Source organism: Rhamphochromis sp. 'chilingali' (genome assembly GCF_963969265.1).
Source record: "Rhamphochromis sp. 'chilingali' genome assembly, chromosome: 11".
Classification (NCBI taxonomy): domain Eukaryota; kingdom Metazoa; phylum Chordata; class Actinopteri; order Cichliformes; family Cichlidae; genus Rhamphochromis; species Rhamphochromis sp. 'chilingali'.
This window is the reverse complement of record NC_137938.1, coordinates 25,160,041-25,177,478: the sequence shown is the minus strand read 5'-3', so window position 1 is coordinate 25,177,478 and position 17,438 is coordinate 25,160,041.

The following is a 17,438-nucleotide window of genomic DNA, read 5'->3' as shown; positions in this document are numbered from 1 at the left end:
TCCTGGAGAGAAAGTCGGATAAAGTGCAGAACGGGATGAGAAAAGCAAAAAGTTTAGGGATGTTTTTTTCCTGGGAGAGCGGCATATATGAGATTAATTTATATATGACGGAATAACAGACTTCATGGACTTAAAATCTTCAAGTCTATCGACGACGGTGCAGTGCAGCGTCTCTTCTGTAAGGTCTCGCTCTCACTTCCATGACCAGTGCTTTTCAGAACCTCTTCGCACTTTAAAATTGCCCTTATCGTTCATTTTTTCCCCATCTTTGACATGTTTAGATTTCTTCCAGAAAGCAAACAAATATTGCTGTCTGAACACGGCGAGCGAATCATCAATCAACCAATAATCACGGCCTAAGTTTTAAAGTTCAGAACAAGATGAATGGATGTTAAAGTAGAATAAAGTCAACAAACACAATTACTTTGTGAAATTTATAAGTCCAACCAGCCGCGCGTGTAAAGGTGCTGAAATCACAATCGTACAAACATACCCGCCAGAATAAATGTTCACAATATGTCTTCTTCAGTTGTTGCTGAGTAGCTTAAATGTTACTCATTTTTCGATGTATATAATCTGTTTGTGCTTGTTACGGAGCTCCGCCGAAGCTACAGCATCGAGGAAAACATTCATCAAAATAAAAACCACTGTGTCATGTTATTTGGCGGTAACTAGCAGTAAATTGAAATTTCCTTTCAATCTAAGATTCGATGAACTGATTTTAATAAAACAAACTGTACTGAAATGTAAAGATTTGTCGAGTAAAGAAAATCTTCCCTTTGTGCGTTTGACAAGAAAAGACCCGCCAAACGGTCAGCGCGGGTGAAAGCGATCAATAGTTTTTTATTGAATGTTTCCGTCTTACATAATTCCCGTTTCTTTATGTCTTACCAGCAAATTTGTATTAAACAGAAAAACTGATCGAACTTCATCAGAACAATGCTGGGTTTGCGAGTTTTAACTTCAAATGACCGCGTGGACTCGTTTATGACGTTAGCGGTGTAGAAATATTTGTCTTTAATCTTTAATCATGAAAACATTTCCTACCATGAATTCATCGGTCTACTTCACTCATATTTTTTCATAGATTACAGGAATTGGAACAATGGTGTGTCAGGGATAATGGAAAGTTGTGTGGGGTCATGTATGATGATGGAAATGTTTCTGGTTTGTTTTATTTAAATGTTTTTACTTGGAATCGCTGCATTACAATGTTTTACAGTGAGCGTAGCTAACAGACTCAGAGAACCAAATCTGCAAAAGTCGAGCACATACTCGGTGCCCGATGACGATGAAATATAGCTAAAGCGTTTGAGTTGGGTAACATCAAAATGATTTAAAACCGTTGCTGATTACATTAGAATAAACACAAATAGAGCCATGTAAATTAGGTTTTGTTGTATAAAGTATAAAGGGGTCACTTTAGTTGCTAAAATATCTGGGACCCTTGGTTAACAGACAAACACGTGAATAAAAGGTTGACCAGACTGAGGTCTATGACGGCCAACATTAGTCTGTAAATGTAACTGTGCTAAATGTAATTATCAGCAAACTACTTTGTTCATTTAAAAAAAGGCACGCAGCATCAATCCAGTTCATTTTACCAGAGTGTGATCAAATTCATGGTAGAGGCGATATTCTTCTTTTCTTTGACATGAAGGCAATCGGTCGTCATCAGTCAATCTGCCATGCCACTAAAATTTATTTATACGTATAGCTTGCAGAGTTCGGGCAGTCCGGGAGAAATATAACAACACCTTTCCCTCAATCTCCCTTCTTGACCTGAAAAGTGATATAAAGAGTCCCACAGATGACTCTTGTTGGGGATCGGTATCATAATTTTGAGCTTAAGATTTCAGATTCTCTGCACATTTCACTTTTCTCTCTGTACGGCACTCTGATTACTCATTGCTTTATTACTTAATAATAGTAACTGTCCACCTGTGAGGGAGCTGATCATCTGCTTGTTCTTATTTGCACTCCTAAAATGCAGCCGAGTCACATCTGCGCTCGACTCAACAACATCTGTAGATTTCTGTGTTTTCTCACTGTTGTCAGCTTCTCAGCTTCTCAGAAGTTGTACACACGAGCTGTATGGGTGAGTACAGTATTGCCTTACAGCTATGGCAGCTGTGCTGATGTGCTAGATAAAACATTAAACTGCAAACTAATTACAAAAATTTGAGCATCTTTGATGTCCTCAGAAAACATGAGAGATCCTGTGACTGGAAGATTACATTAAATTGAATCAAAACTGCTTAAAATTTGGGCACAATACCAGTGAAGTACTACACTTTGAAGGCAGGCCTGAGAGGCTCAGCAGCATGTTTGACACAGATGCACTGACTCTGTAAAGGGTTATCGTTTGGCTGTTTATTCTGCTGAAATAGAAGCTAATCGCTTATTTTTCATTCAAGAAATCAGATGATCTCTTCCATCACAGCTAATGAAGGCTACAGGGATCAGACTGGTGCTGCAGAAACATGCTGCTGAGGTGGTTTAGATACAGGAACCACAACAAGAACAAAACAAACATCTCACACACGTCTCATGTGTCTCTCTGAGGTTTCTCTGCCTGCCTCTGTACTGCCTTCATGAAGGGCTCACACCTGCTTCTGTTCCTTCTGAGCTCGAAATGAAACAAGCTTTTGTTCACTCGTAAAGCAAAACCTTCACGTCTGTGCTGCCTCAGCCAAACGTTTGCTTACAGGCCTAAATGAAATGAGCTTTTAAATGGAGCTCCTTTCAGATTACTCGGATATAAAAGCGGCTGCAAAGCCCGCGATCAGCGCGACACCCCTTTCTTTCCTTGGTGGATGCATATTTGTTTATGAGCTGTGATTTTGATGGAAAACACCTTGAAAGTGAGGACTCCCTCATTAGTCACACACACCTAACGAGGGGGTGTGCACCACACTGTGTCATTACTGAAAAAGAAAAAGACAAAGTGTGGGCCACAAGCAAGAAAGATGGGTGATTCACTTTTTTCATATGCCTCTCATGCTTCCTCAGCCTCCAATCTCTCCTACAGAGGGTTTCCCTCGGCAATCGATCTCTATTTCCTGTCTCTGACTTGCGCTGGTTTTATTGTATTTGATAAAATTACAGGTTAGACTTATGGCGTGCGATTTAGCCAAAGACGGGAGGATGTGCTGAAGGTGCTGGGTGTGTGCTGGAAGTTTAAGAGTCTGTGGCTGTTTTTGTGTTTCATAAATAAACAAAATGTCAGTGGAAAAGATGTTAAGAATCAGAAACAAGTGACATTCTCCCTCAGTGCCTGAAAACATTTAGTGTGTTTCATCATGAGGGGAACTTCATTCAAGCTTCTTTGAAACCTCAAACTTGTGAAACAGTCGCAAAGACAGAAAAGTTTACTGTCTCTCCCACTCATCGCTAAAACCTCCATCATCAGTATCTGTAAGTTATTTTTGGTTTGTGGGCCGCTGGATGATCGTTTTTATCAAAAGGAAAATGTAGATTTTGCCACAGTTCATGTAGATTTTCTAATTCATATGGACTGCACACGACTGCTACTATAAATCTGTGATTAAGATGATGAGGTTAATGATGACGTTTGTTTGCAGTGGAAACACTGCTGTATATTTCCACAGCGCCTACAGACGTGTGTGCAGCATATGCGCTGAGCGTAGCTGAAGCACGTTACTGCATTCCTGTAAGTAATCGAGATAATATGATTATTCGCTTATTGTAATAAATGAATAAACAAAATGGAAACAAAAAACATTTGATGTCAGTTTTAGAGCATTTCTCAAAACAATGACACAAACAAAATTCAGTTTTCAGTCAGTAATGTTTTTCTGTACATCCTACAGTTTATATCCGGAAATTATGGAAATGTTTTGCAATTTTTTTTCCATCAACATGCATTCAAATAAGAACTAAATGCATTTTAATTGCATAAACGTTAGGCACAAAAACACTATTCCACTACTCACATGTTGCCACTCATTGTACAGACGGCCACATTCAAAGTGTCAGGAAGAGTTCAGTGATGTTCCTTTGCTACATCTGCCCAATAGCTAAAAAACACACTAAGCTGCCATTAGATTAAATAATCAAATCATTTTAAAAATATGCCTCACATGTGCATTTGTGCAGTTTTTTTGTTCGCTGCAGGCTCAGCCTTGCGGCGTTGATTTTGAGGAGCCTGCTTCCTAATGCCGCTTCAGAGGCAACAGGAGAGGCAGATTTTTTAATGGGCAAAAATCATCTTCAAAGTTAAAGGTAAACTAAAAGAAATAGAAATAGAAAAAGTGTTTATATTGCCTTTGATAATGATGATCATGACCTGCGGTACGAGTCCAAAGTTTGCAGACTGATGTTTAAAAAGTATCTGTGACAAATTTAATAAAACATCTGATGCGCAAATACGCACAATAAAACACAGGCAATATGAAGCCAGTGTGACTTTTGGAAGATGTGAATGTAAACATCATTAATTCGGAAGTGAGAAATGTAAAGATGCATTTGTCGTTAAGTTTTCCACTCGCTGGGCTGCTGCTGATTTTTCGCAAACAGTTATTTAGTAGCAAACTACAAGCAAAACACACACATACTTGGTAGAAGACACAGTTTCCCGGTTCTATAAGGTAAAAGAGGCTTAACTTACTCAGCTGATGTCGTTCTGTACAAAGTCTTGTTACAAAATGTGGAGAAATAAAGAGATAATTCACTGTGACTGAGTGGGTCATCTCTCATATTATTATCTACTAATTTCTACCTCACAAAACAATGTTTACTCAGTTCACTCTAAATATCTTACGACTGTATAAGGAAAACGTCAAAGAGTCAATCTCCTGAACATGAAACATAAACATTTCGCTCTAAGCACTTTCTATTTCTTTTCCATGTGGGTAGTCAAATTAAGTGACACTCTTTTTAGCACGAAATCCCCCCCCCCTTCATGTCTGCTGCAATCATTAAATGTTAGAAAACACTGACAGAGAAACACAAAAAGGGAAAGACTTAATGGTACCTGCGTTATTTGTCACAACTTTAGGACGTCTTTTAAGAATGAAGACAATCTCTTACATTAGAGAAAAGCCAGTACAGGTGCACAGTGAAAGAGTTTCTATTAATATGAACCTACTGAAACAGGAAAACCAGAAAACATTTGTTACACAAACAGAGCTGAAGAGCATTTAAAAAGCCGGCCATAATTTAATCATAATGCTTCATTTCCTGATTCACTGCATGTTACCCTTTGCCTACTAACAACACTTTCACTTCTTTAGTTTTAAAAGCCAACAACACACAGCAAGACGAAGAGGAGCAGCTGAGACGCCACCTATGAGAGGACAACTTTAACAAACAAGAAAACAAATGATTTTAGCCTGCGACCGGTCACTGACCGATCACCCTCTGCAGGTTGCTTTAACAGCGATTCCAGTCATGAAAAGCTGCTCTGACACTAAAACCTGCGTGGAAGTGAAACACGAGGGGAGTTTACTGCAGGGAAATCACCCAGCACACGATCATTTCAAAAATAATCAGGAAATTCAGTTTTTAAAAAAGGAGTGCACCTGCAGTGGGGTTACAGCTGGCTGCTGTGTGCTGCCTCTCCCTGCTCTGAAAGCTCACACATCATCCTGCTTACTATTGCAACTGTTTTGTTTTGGGTTTTTTTGGTGTTTTTTGCAACAATCTGCTGCTGTTTGGCATTTAACAAATTTGTAATGATGGTGGCTACATTGGCACTTGTGTCAGGGTCATTACGTATGCACGTACGTTTGCAAAAAAAAAACCCTCTCCGAATACTTCAATCTAACAAACTGGAGCTGAAATCAAGGACAGTTTACAGAGTTTTGCGCTGTAGTTTGTGCCAATTCCTTTGTACAAAAAAATATTAACAGGAAGCTACTGTAAACTGTAAAAAGTACGTTATATATAATTCCTTTTTCTTTGGTGTTCAGAGTATTAATTCAGAAATGTTATGGTGGTTATTTTAAGCTATTACGTGTTGAGGCTTTACCACCATCAACGAGACTCCTGTAGGGTTCAGTTGTGCTCACTTTCGGGGTAGATGCTCTGAAGTTAAATACCAAAGCATTCCCCTAACCATGTTGTGGAAGAAAAAGGGGAACTTCTACAGAGCCGATATCTTGTCATAGTATGACAAAACCAAGAAACTAAACTCGGGGTGCCCGAGCGAGGAGATGCTGCTACAGTCATGTGGAAAAGATAAAAACACCCTCTTTGATCTCTAAAGTTTTAATGTATCACACATAATAAGAGAGATCTGATTCTTAGCAGTACTTAACATTATTTAAATACAACCTCCAATGAACAGCAACATGTGACATGACATATTGTGTCATTATTTATTTAGTAAACGTTAAAAGTTAAGAAGAAGTTTATGAATAATTAAACACATCCGTTTCTTATATAGCACTTTTCTACTCAAGGACTCAAAGCGCTTATACATTTTGCCCCATTCACCCATTCACAGACAAGCGCTTGTTTCTACTTCTACAAGCCTGTTAACTTACTGGCATACAAATTGGAGCAGGGAGAGAATCAAAAGGGATCCAACTTCCAAAAAGTAGATGACCTGCTTTATCTCCTGAGCTACAGCCAACATAGCAAAATTGGTATGGCTCGGATCTGGACCACACAATGTGCTTACACATGGCTCACATACCGCAAAGAATGACGGCCTGTGCTGCCCCAGAACAGTTTCAGCTCTGGCCGCAGATGTCAGCCTAATGTGTACCTTAATCAAGCCGTGTAATAACAACATGTGCCGGAACATAATAGTGCAAAAGTAACATGAGGAAACTCTGTTCAGACAGTGAATGGACTGATTCTTATATAGCGCTCCTCTACTCTCCCAGATTACTCAAAGTGCTCTATACAACATGACACATTCACACACTTTCTCTTAACTGAGTGCTTCCTAACTACATTCATACACATTCACACTCTTGATATGCAGACTGGAGGAAACAGGGATCGAACCACTAACCTTCTGATCTACCTCCTGAGCTACAGCCACCCTGTGATAAACATGAGTAAACCGTCACTAGGTTTTGGATAAAGTGTACACTCACAAACCTGTCAAACCTGCATTTGAAACGTTGGCTACCATAGCAGTATAGTATTGCAACATGGCATTTGGGTCTTCTAACTAAAATAGGAAAATAGGAACATAAATTATGTCATGATTGGCAGACCTGGCCCACATCTGGTTGACATACACCCTGCCATGACACCAGTCGGGCCAGATCTCTTTTCTATGATCCTGGGCCACATAACCAAAAACATAATCGAGCCAGATGTGGCATGCCATCACATAGCCAGTGCCATCTACGCCAAGCCTGACCCATATATGGATGACATACCACTTACCATGCCAGAAGTCAGCCAGCAGTGACGGCTTGATACCAGATCCGGGCCAGACCTGCTTGCTATGTGGGAGCCACCACTTAATTCCTTCATCATAGGAATTAAGTGGTAAGTAGCAGCCTGGTGCTGATAATCAAATGCACTTCATTAATTAATCATGTTAACTGTTTTAACAGGTTACAGGTCTGGAGCATTCAGGTTTGTGTTAACAACAAGAAAGATATCAACGGTCTGGTAATCTAACTAACTGCTATATGTAAATGCTATAAATGCTTAAGGCCATTTCCTAACATTGTGAAGTTTATTATTCTACACCGAGAAAGATTGTTCATCAGTGGAAAACATTTAAGACAGCTGCTAATCTTCAGTGGACGTCCCAGCAAATTCACACCAAGGTCAGACTGAGCAATGCTCAGAGAACGTGCCGAAAACCCAAGAGCTACATCTCAGACTCTACAGGCCTCAGTTTATTAGATGTAAAAGTTCATGACAATACATTCAGAAAAAGACTGAACAAGTACATCCTGTTCGGAAGAGTTGCCAGAAGAAACACTGTCTAAAAAGAACATGGCAGCATGGCTTTGCATCTGAACAAACCACACTACTGCTTTTAGACAGATCGAGCTAAAATAGAGAAGTTTGGCCATAACGCTCAGAAAAATGAACCACAGCTTATCAGCACAAACACCTCAACTGTCAAGCACAGTCAGGAGTAATGATTTATGTTTGTTCTGCTGTCACTGTCCTGAGCTGACAGTTAACTTTATACGAAACACTTTTAGAAATGTGAAGCAATCTGTCTGACGGCTAAGTCATGCAACAGAACAACGATCGCAAGCGCAGCAGCAAATCAAAAGTCAAAAATCGAGATGTTGCAATGGCCCAGGAAAAATCCAGCTCTCAACCGGACTGAAATGATGTGTTGGGACCTGAAGAGAGTTATGCACAAATGAATGCCTACAAACCTCAATGAACTAAAGTAAAAATGCAAAGAAAAGTGGGCCAACATGATGTGAGACACTGATAAAGTCATACAGAAAATGATTATTGTTAAAGGTTGTTCTGCAAGCTCCCGAATCTTCTATTTCACACAGTTTCTGCTTTTTCATCTAGTTTTTGTTAACTAAACAATGAAAGAGTTTAATCACATGTTGTTGTTGTTTTAATCTTTAAGGGTCGTGCGACCCAGTGTCGCACGACATCACATATTTGTGATCGCTTATAGCATCACAAATATGTGATGCTATAAGCGACCTTATAGCATCACAAATATGTGATGCTATAAGCGACCTTATAGCATCACATATTTGTGTTTTATAGTTTACTGCAGAGAAGTTTTGGAAGTAGACTGTTACTCTGATACTAACAGATGCAACACTACCTTACAACAACCTCACAGGTATGCGGCCATACAGCTGCTGTTATGGTATGCACATTTCTTTAACTCTACTGGCCTGACAGTAGGACAGGATGTGGTTGCCGTGTTGCCTGCAGATCCCTGCTGAGGATCAGATGATATTTTATTATGTCCTGATACATAAAAGTTCAGAATGGGAAAACGGTCCACTTCCTTTTTTCACATAAGCGTAATTTTACAGTAATATGCTGTTTATGGAGGTTACACAAACAATAAATACATGTATCGCAACAATGTCCTTTAACAGTGACATTTCTAACCTGCTGATATCAAGAAGTAAAAAATTTGATTTGCTGACCTGAATTTGGCTCCTGATGGTTTGTAGCGATGGAATGACAAGACAAATGGAAATAGCAGAAGGAGGGACACACCCTGGTTCAGAAATTGCAGTTTCACTTTGTATGACTGCATGTTTGTGTCTATGAGTGTGCACATTTGGGTAATACAGTGAAAAAGAGAACTGACTAATGCAGTCCCATGAAAAGGGAATCCTAATGTCTCATATGAGAACACCTCCAGTGTAGACAGGTTATATTTTCATAACAGGGTAAGGGAAACACATCTCAGTAATCGCCTACAGAGAACATCAAAATACATACAGTGTGTGCCTCTAGGAGACTTTTTGCTCACTGCTAAAGTCCAAGAAGAAGAAACAAGTACATTTAATGACTCTTCACGATGATATGCAACAAAAAGAGTAAATCAGCAGCACTTTAGTTAGTCAGTAATAAACAATAAATGGCTTTGAACTGCTCTGAACAGCTTTATGGGTGTTCCTGGATAAACAGAGATAAACAATTCAGTCCTTTGAATTGTAGGAATAGCATCCGGAGCATGAAGCTGAAACAACCAAGAACCCGGGGACATGTGATCGACATTCACAGGCCAAATCAGCCAACCAACCTCAATCCTACTGAGCAAACTGAAAACAGACTACCCTCGAAACGAGAAAGGCAAGAAGACAGTTCAGCAAGTAAGAAGTGCCTGCTGACACCTGTGAGGTGCAGCATTCAGCTGTACGTTAACATTTTGGTGTAAAAAAACAAAACAAACAGTCAACACTTTAAGCTCAAGGTAGCGCTTCTGTTTCAGACTGTGCTGCAGCGCTGTGCTGGTTGGCCACTGATGGAGTTTATCCGACATGTATGTTACCAAATTTAATTTCTGTCACAAAACATTTAATTTTAGAGCAAACTGGAACATAAAATGTGCACACGCAGCAGAAGTAACATCATACAGATATGTGAAAACCAGCAAGTGTCTTAGTTAGAAGTTGGGCCGCAACGTGCCGCCTGAACAGCTTGGGTGCACTTTTCTACAATATTTGCGTTAAATCTTTGAGACTCTGCTGGGGGGGATGCTCGCAACTCTTTTCCAAGATATTCTCTCATTTGATTGGGAGAGCAGTTCAGTACATCAGCCTAAAATCATTCATACTGGGTTAAAATCTCGTGTCTCGGGAGGCCGTAGCACATTGTTTTATATTCAAACCGTTCAGTGACCCCTCGCGCCCTCTGGACGGGGGCATTTCCATCCTGGAACAGACCGCTCCCTTCAGGATAGAAGTGCTCCATGAAAGGATAAAGTGCAAATCAACTTTTTGGTTGCTTGATTTCTAGTGACGCTTTGCTCTCGAGGGACAAGCCCCTCAAAGTAAAAAGGGGCCACTGCATCGCATTGCTTCGCTGGCAGGGTCGGGGGTTTTCAGGATTTTCCTTTAATTTGTTACCATTTTGTAATATCATTTTTGAAATTGTGAGTTATATGACTCCTTTTAAGCTCTGGCAGTAGATAAAACATGGAGAAGCTGAAAGGAGGCGATCTATTAAAGCGCTCGCGCAGAAAGAGCCAGGTAAATTTATTTTTTAGTATTTTACACCAGATCTTTGTGCGTCTGCAGCCACTTTGCCATGTTTGCTAGATCTAATTTTAATGGTACTTATCATGAGTAAAATTTAAAACACTATGAGCCACGGATTAGTGAAATCTAGACTGTTATCCTGATATAATGCTCAGAGATGAGAAAAGAAGCACTATAATCTCAAGTGAGATATCTCTAACACTAAATTATTGCCCATTTTTGTAATATTAATCAAAAAATTTGAGCCAGTTTAATCCTACACTTATTATATTTTATATTCGAGTGAGAGTACAGCACTTGGTAAATTTCATTTCATTCATTCATTTATTTATTTTTTCATTTATTTTATATTGGCATTTTTCATAGGAAGCATTTTCAGTTTCAGGGTCCTCCTAAAACAAAACCAGTAGGACCCCAAAGCCACGCAGGCTCACTGCTTCACGACTCGTTGGGACCATTCAATAAAACAAGGCCGTCATTGATGTAACCACCGTACGCGCCACCTGTCTTTAACGAGAGGTCAAAACTTTTATTTTCTGAAGGTAACCTAGTTTGGATACCTGTGTAATGCCTCTGAGTTTAGAGTTTAAAGCAAATATGAGATTTTACCACTTAGTGTGATCTAAAGTTAATTTCCTCAGTATAACAGCTGAACTATGCTCAGTGTTACAGTTTACAAGGAGATTTGCGTTAAACAAGCAAATTTTTCATTATATTACAATCATTTGTTGCCCACCACACGTAGCATTTGAACTAACCCTGCTATAAGTAAATTTTTTGGCATCTTCTGACATTGTATTTCTAAAGATAGTACGCACGCTGGAAGCTTCTCAGAGTTACTTGTTTGTTAACGAAAACTCAGCAGATGAGGTGCGATCCACACTCAGCTGTAAGTGGGAACGCTACAGGTCTTATTTACCTGAACTAAATAAAAGCAGTACATTACTGTCGACACTATCAGTGCCAAAAATATAAAAATAAGATAAGCTGTGAGATTTTTTTCGACTTTTTAAGGCTGTTTTAAGGCAGAAGTTTTAACTTGTGAAAACATTTTTAATGTTATATACTTAAAAAGAGAAATACTTTGCTACAGTGTGTTTTAGTAATTTATAAATGCCGTAAAAGAAACACTTTACCAAATGTGTTAAAAATATTTGAAGGTATTTGAAGCTTTTTGATTAACGTTGCTATTTACCTACAAAATTAAGCGTTCTGCATGGCACAAGGCCCTCAGCAAAGCTAGCACTATCATATTTTAGAGGAACAACACACACACTAAACTTAACATTCAAGCAAACCTGCCTGATTTTAAACTGTTAAGAATATTGTAACTTTCTTTACATTTTTTCAAAAAAATTAAAATTAGTTTATGTCCTGATTGCGTAAGATCAGGACAAATTTAGCATCTTATTGCAAAATCAACAATGTGTTGCTGGCGCTGCTGTTATTGCATAAATTTTGATCTTTACGTTTAAAGAGACTGCAGAGCAGAAAATTCTATTTTAGGCATTTCTGATGTGACATTTTGAAATCCTCCTCAGGGTTGTCATTAGGTTTAAGCACATCAGAGAGACTAATGAAGGCTGAAAGACGTCCCATAGAGGGTAAAATCTACAGATCAGGTCCGGCTCATTTGAGAATTGCTTAAGTCTGATGATAAAACAACCATAAATCTTTCAGTGTTGACGAATTTAATTCAATTCATGTGTTGACAGTCAGACACACTGAACGCTGGCTACGAACTGTGGATCGTCACTTTCTTCTAATGATATAAATATATATGAAAATAATTGTGCCAGTTTTTCAGGCAACAAACACAAACACGAGCAGATCAAATTCAAGACAAATCAGTCAAAAAACTTTTAAAAGCAGCCTCTGTTGGGACCACATTTGAATCTTGACCCTACGTGCCCCTTTACGTCTATCAGAGTGGATCTTTCGCAGCGTCTCTGACATTTGTCAGCATGTAGTTATGATTCGAGCCCTTGACATGTTGTTATCCTGATTAAAGTATCATCTCCCTTGAAGAAAAGCTTTTAAAACCTGCTACTATCACGTAAAACACTAAAGTATACATACAAAGTATTACAGAGTACTTACATGGGATCTTCTCAGTACAGCTATGAGTTCAGCTTTGACACTTGGTAGGCTGTGTGCACTGCAGGTGCCTCTTTCAAACACACACACACACAGGAAGTCAGCGTTCACTATGATCTCATCCCCTCTGTTATGCACTTAATACATTTTACAGACTAGATTACATATTCAGGCACAAGCCTGGAGGACACTTTTAGAGGTTTGATAAGCTCAACTTAGTGCACAAAACAGGGGCTTTTCTTAACTCATATAAAAGATTGAAAATACTTCACTTGTGCATATTTATGAGCATGTATGTATGCCACGAGTGGTCGTGTTATTGAGGTAAACAGGTGTTTACTGTTTATTCCATATCATGAAGTGCTGCTCTGGTGTCAACAGCTGCATGGTATTGCACCAGTTTTAGGGAATTCGTGAGCTTTGAAACCAGTGTAGGCATGGTCTAAAGCAGAGAAGTGCAAAAGAACAAGGGTGTAAAAGTTTTAAACTATAGTATTTTAATTATTTTGTTACTTGTTACCACTAAAGCACAATGAGGATTTACATGCGCAGTCTGACGGTGTTATGTGACCCTGTGATTGTGACATGCAGATAGAAATAAATGAGAAAATGTTGTCGTCAAGTAAAGTTTATTGAATGGAGAAAATAAACATTTGATTTTAAAGCAATACAAGAAGAAAAGAAATATCTTACATATGAGCAGAAAAACACAAGAAAGACATTCTCTTTAATCAGCTCGATAAATGCGTTACATTTAAAATGACGTATAAATGTTGAGGCAAAACGAGTGCAGATCTTTAGTTACAATTGTGCTTAAAAGGCAGACAGGCCAAAAAAAAACAAAAATAAAAAAGAAGCAACAACGCTTGGAGGAAGATTGACAATCTGACAAAGAAAACAGCCGAGGATGTCACGGCTCACTGACTGGAGACATGCAGGTGAGCGTGGGGAGTCAGATGACAGGATTTGGGAGGAGAGTCCAAGGACATCCGGTGGGTGGATGGAGGGGGGTGGAGGTGGGGTGGAGGGGTGAAATGTTTAGGACAAACAGTGTTCAGACGGGAATTATACTTGCAGAAAGAACGCCTACACAAAAAGTTCCTACATCATTACATTGAATTTTTATTTGCATTAAAAGCCTAATTTACATTCACGCCGTGTCCGCACTGGGGTTCTCCATCACTCACTCCTTATCTCCATCTATTCCTCCTTGCCCCTCCTCTCTTTCACTCTTTATTCTCCTGCATCTCCCCTCCTTTCAATCTGCCTTTCATGTCACTCCATTAGGCGGGGTGCAGAGGGAGGGCTGATGGCTTCTCTCTCCGGCGTCCTTGCTTCGGTTTTGCTGCAGCTGTTGGGCTGTGATAAAGAGAGCAAAGAGGAGAAGTTTTCACACTAATTACAACATAATAATGGAGCACTCGGTAAAAGCCACTGTGAAAATGAAGGTCAAACAGTCATTCGTATAAAGTGAATAGAGTCTATTAGAAAGCATCTGTAAAGTGAAGAGAGATCGCTGAAGTGGGGGTAAAAGGGGATTTTTTTTATGAGACTGGAGTAAAATAAGAACATTTACTGGTCACACTGGCAGTATTTCTTATGCCTGGGTCGTTGTTGGCCCTTCATCTTCAGAAATCTCTTCTATAAAAAACAAGAGAAGAAAAAAAATGCATTTTTTGTTTGCTACAGAGAGCCATTCTTCTTTGTTTCATCTTCAGTCATCACAGCACCACATAAAGATGTGATGAATGGATCTCCTCACTCACCTTCCTTCTTTTGACTCTCACACACAAGACTATGACACAAACCATCAGGAGAATCGCAACCAGGCAGCCAACACCAATGGCAACCCACACCCACCAGGCGAGCCCCAACAGCCTCGGTGAAGCATCATCGTTGCCGCCTGAAAGCCAAACAGATTATTGAAGCATTAAAAGTGTCAGATACACATTCAGTGAAGGATCTCTGTGAGCAGAAGTCGTGATAAACTGTACCCACAGTTTGTGCCGCAGGGTTTCTCACTCTTGCCATTCAGTTTGGGTGGCGACTTTGTTGTAGTTGGAGGCTCTGAAGAACAAAAACACACATCTTTATGTTTCTTTGACCACATATGCACACAAAGGTCTTCATTCCTAGTGCCTGTGTATTACCTTGTACTGTGATGGTCAGACTCTGACTAAACTTATTGCTGCCACAGGTGACGATACACTGCCAGGCCCCGTTATGTGAGCTTGTTACAGGTTTCAGTTGAACTGTTGATGAATCTGTGGGAGAATCTGCATTTGGACTCTGCCACTTCACTTCACATCCTTGGGGCTGACCTTTCACCTCACACTGAAGCGTTGCCTCATCGTTCGGCTTGAGAACAGCAGAGGGTTTGACGGAGACCGAAACTGAGAAGGAGAACAGACGGACAACAACAGATACAGTGAGAATCACAAAGAGAAAAGGAGACCATGCTGAACAAGGTGCTTCATCCAAACTCGCTACACACATGACAAAGCTTTATAACATGAGAGGAAAAGAATGAGAGCATATTACACTAAGTATTAAAGGAAATGTGGTAACTCTTTCACACATTGGAACATTTTTGGTGATATGAAAATATCATAGATAACCATTTAACTGTAGAGGGATTGTAATAAGTAGTGACCCAGCTAGTGACAGAAAAGATCCGGCCTGGACTGTTTATTACATCACAAGCTGATGTTTGTGTCCTTTTCCTTTACTACAAATTAGTGTAGACCAAATTACATTTTTTTTGTCCATAACTGTCATAATTTGCTTACACAGGCATCACTGTCATATAGAAACACAGCATAAGCTTTTTTGTTTAAGCAGCCGTTCACTAAAATAAAAAACAAGAACTTAAGACTGTGGTGGTCTTGCCCACCCCGTGTCTCCACTCCTGTTCAGGAAGTTTCAGTGGTGTCCCACGTTGGGATTAGAGACATCAAACAAGGAAAGCTGCCTGTACAACAGAGTTTGTTAAAGAGGTTGTTCCCCGTACACGTCTGAAAGAGGACAGAGCCTTTCAGTCTGTGGAACAGTTTACACCACAACTACGTTTGGCTGACTCTATGGTATCCTTTAAAAAGCATTTAAAACGTATCTTTTTAAACAAGCCTTCTGTTGATCAACGCTTTTTAAATTTTACATTTTTATTTACTATTAAACTTTAATATTGTGTATATTGAAAATTCTGTGACGTAACTTTCTGTTTATTTTAATCTTTGTGTACAGCGCTTTGTGACGGCCTGTCTATGAAAAGCGCTTAATTAATAAACTTTACTTACTTATTTAAAGATGTTGAAGGCTGACTGGGAGAGGATTAAGTTGAATTAAGGGAAATGTAGTACTCTGAGCTTGATTTTTCAATAGTATAATCTGGATTTTGGTCTCTGCTGCTTTGAATTGTCTAATGTGAGTACAAAACATAGTGTGTAAGAAATACGTTGTATATTTTTGTTGTATATCCTTTTACCTGTTATAGTAACAGAACCATCAGTCACATTAAACAAATTTCCCCTCATTTCACAGCAGTGTCATTTTTATTAACCTGATTATCAGTGTAACATGAAAGGATCCAGAAAACAAAACCATAACTGTCCTAATATGTTAAACCCATCACTGTTCCAATAAATATGAACATTTATTTGTAATTGTATATTTTCAAGGGTCTGCTGTTTACCTGACAACACAGAAAGTGAATGTTCATGACTTTTCCCATCTGCCGAACATGTGAACCGTCCAGCATCTGTTTCTCTCACACTGGAGATTTCCAGATTCATCAGTCTCACGACTGACCTCTGTGCAAGTTCAGCACTGCCTAACACAGAAAATAAAAATATGTTCTATTATAATGTTACCATCAAATACTTTACTGTTAAGTGTTCTGAGATAATCAAAGACCTTTGCGAGGGAAGCCTCTCTGATCAACACTATGAAGAAGGTCATTTCCATGAAGCCACCGCAGAGAGCGTGTGTAGCTGCTGACCCCACACTTCAATGTGACTTTCTCCCCGACTTTTGCAACAAAAACTTCACCTGCAGCAGAGAGTGCACCCAGCACTGAAAAGAAGACAATCACAGTGAATAAATACTCTGCTTTTAATTATGCTTATTTAAAGGAGGATATAAGAAACGTCTCTACATGGAGACAAAACCAGTCATATTCTCTGTATGTCGTCGTAAACTTGTGCAGTGACATTAAAGAACCTGAGATGATTAAAACATCACTTCAACCATATTTATAGAAGATTTTTCAGTTTGATTAAACATGAGGTCACACACCATCTACAACATGTGTGTGCAGTATTTTAAAGTATTATTCACAATATTGTCTTCACAAGTATATTCACTCACCAAACACAAACAACACAATCACCTTCATTCTGAAAGTCGACCTGAGGGTTTAAAATAAAACACAAATGAACATTACTGTTAACACGACATCATAAAAAGAACACCAATTAAACGTGAACACTTTCATTTCACACACAGCCACAGAGAGATTCTTCTTCACATGAACACTTTACAGAGAAACCACCAAGCCCTCGCTCTGTTTCCGTCCTCTCTCTGTGTCGCATGTTAAAAATGATAAAACTCAGTGTTGGACTTAAAAAGTGAAAAAGAGTGTCACTGAGAAAGTCAAACATTTCTTGTGGCTCTTTAATTTAATCTCACCAACAGCTCATG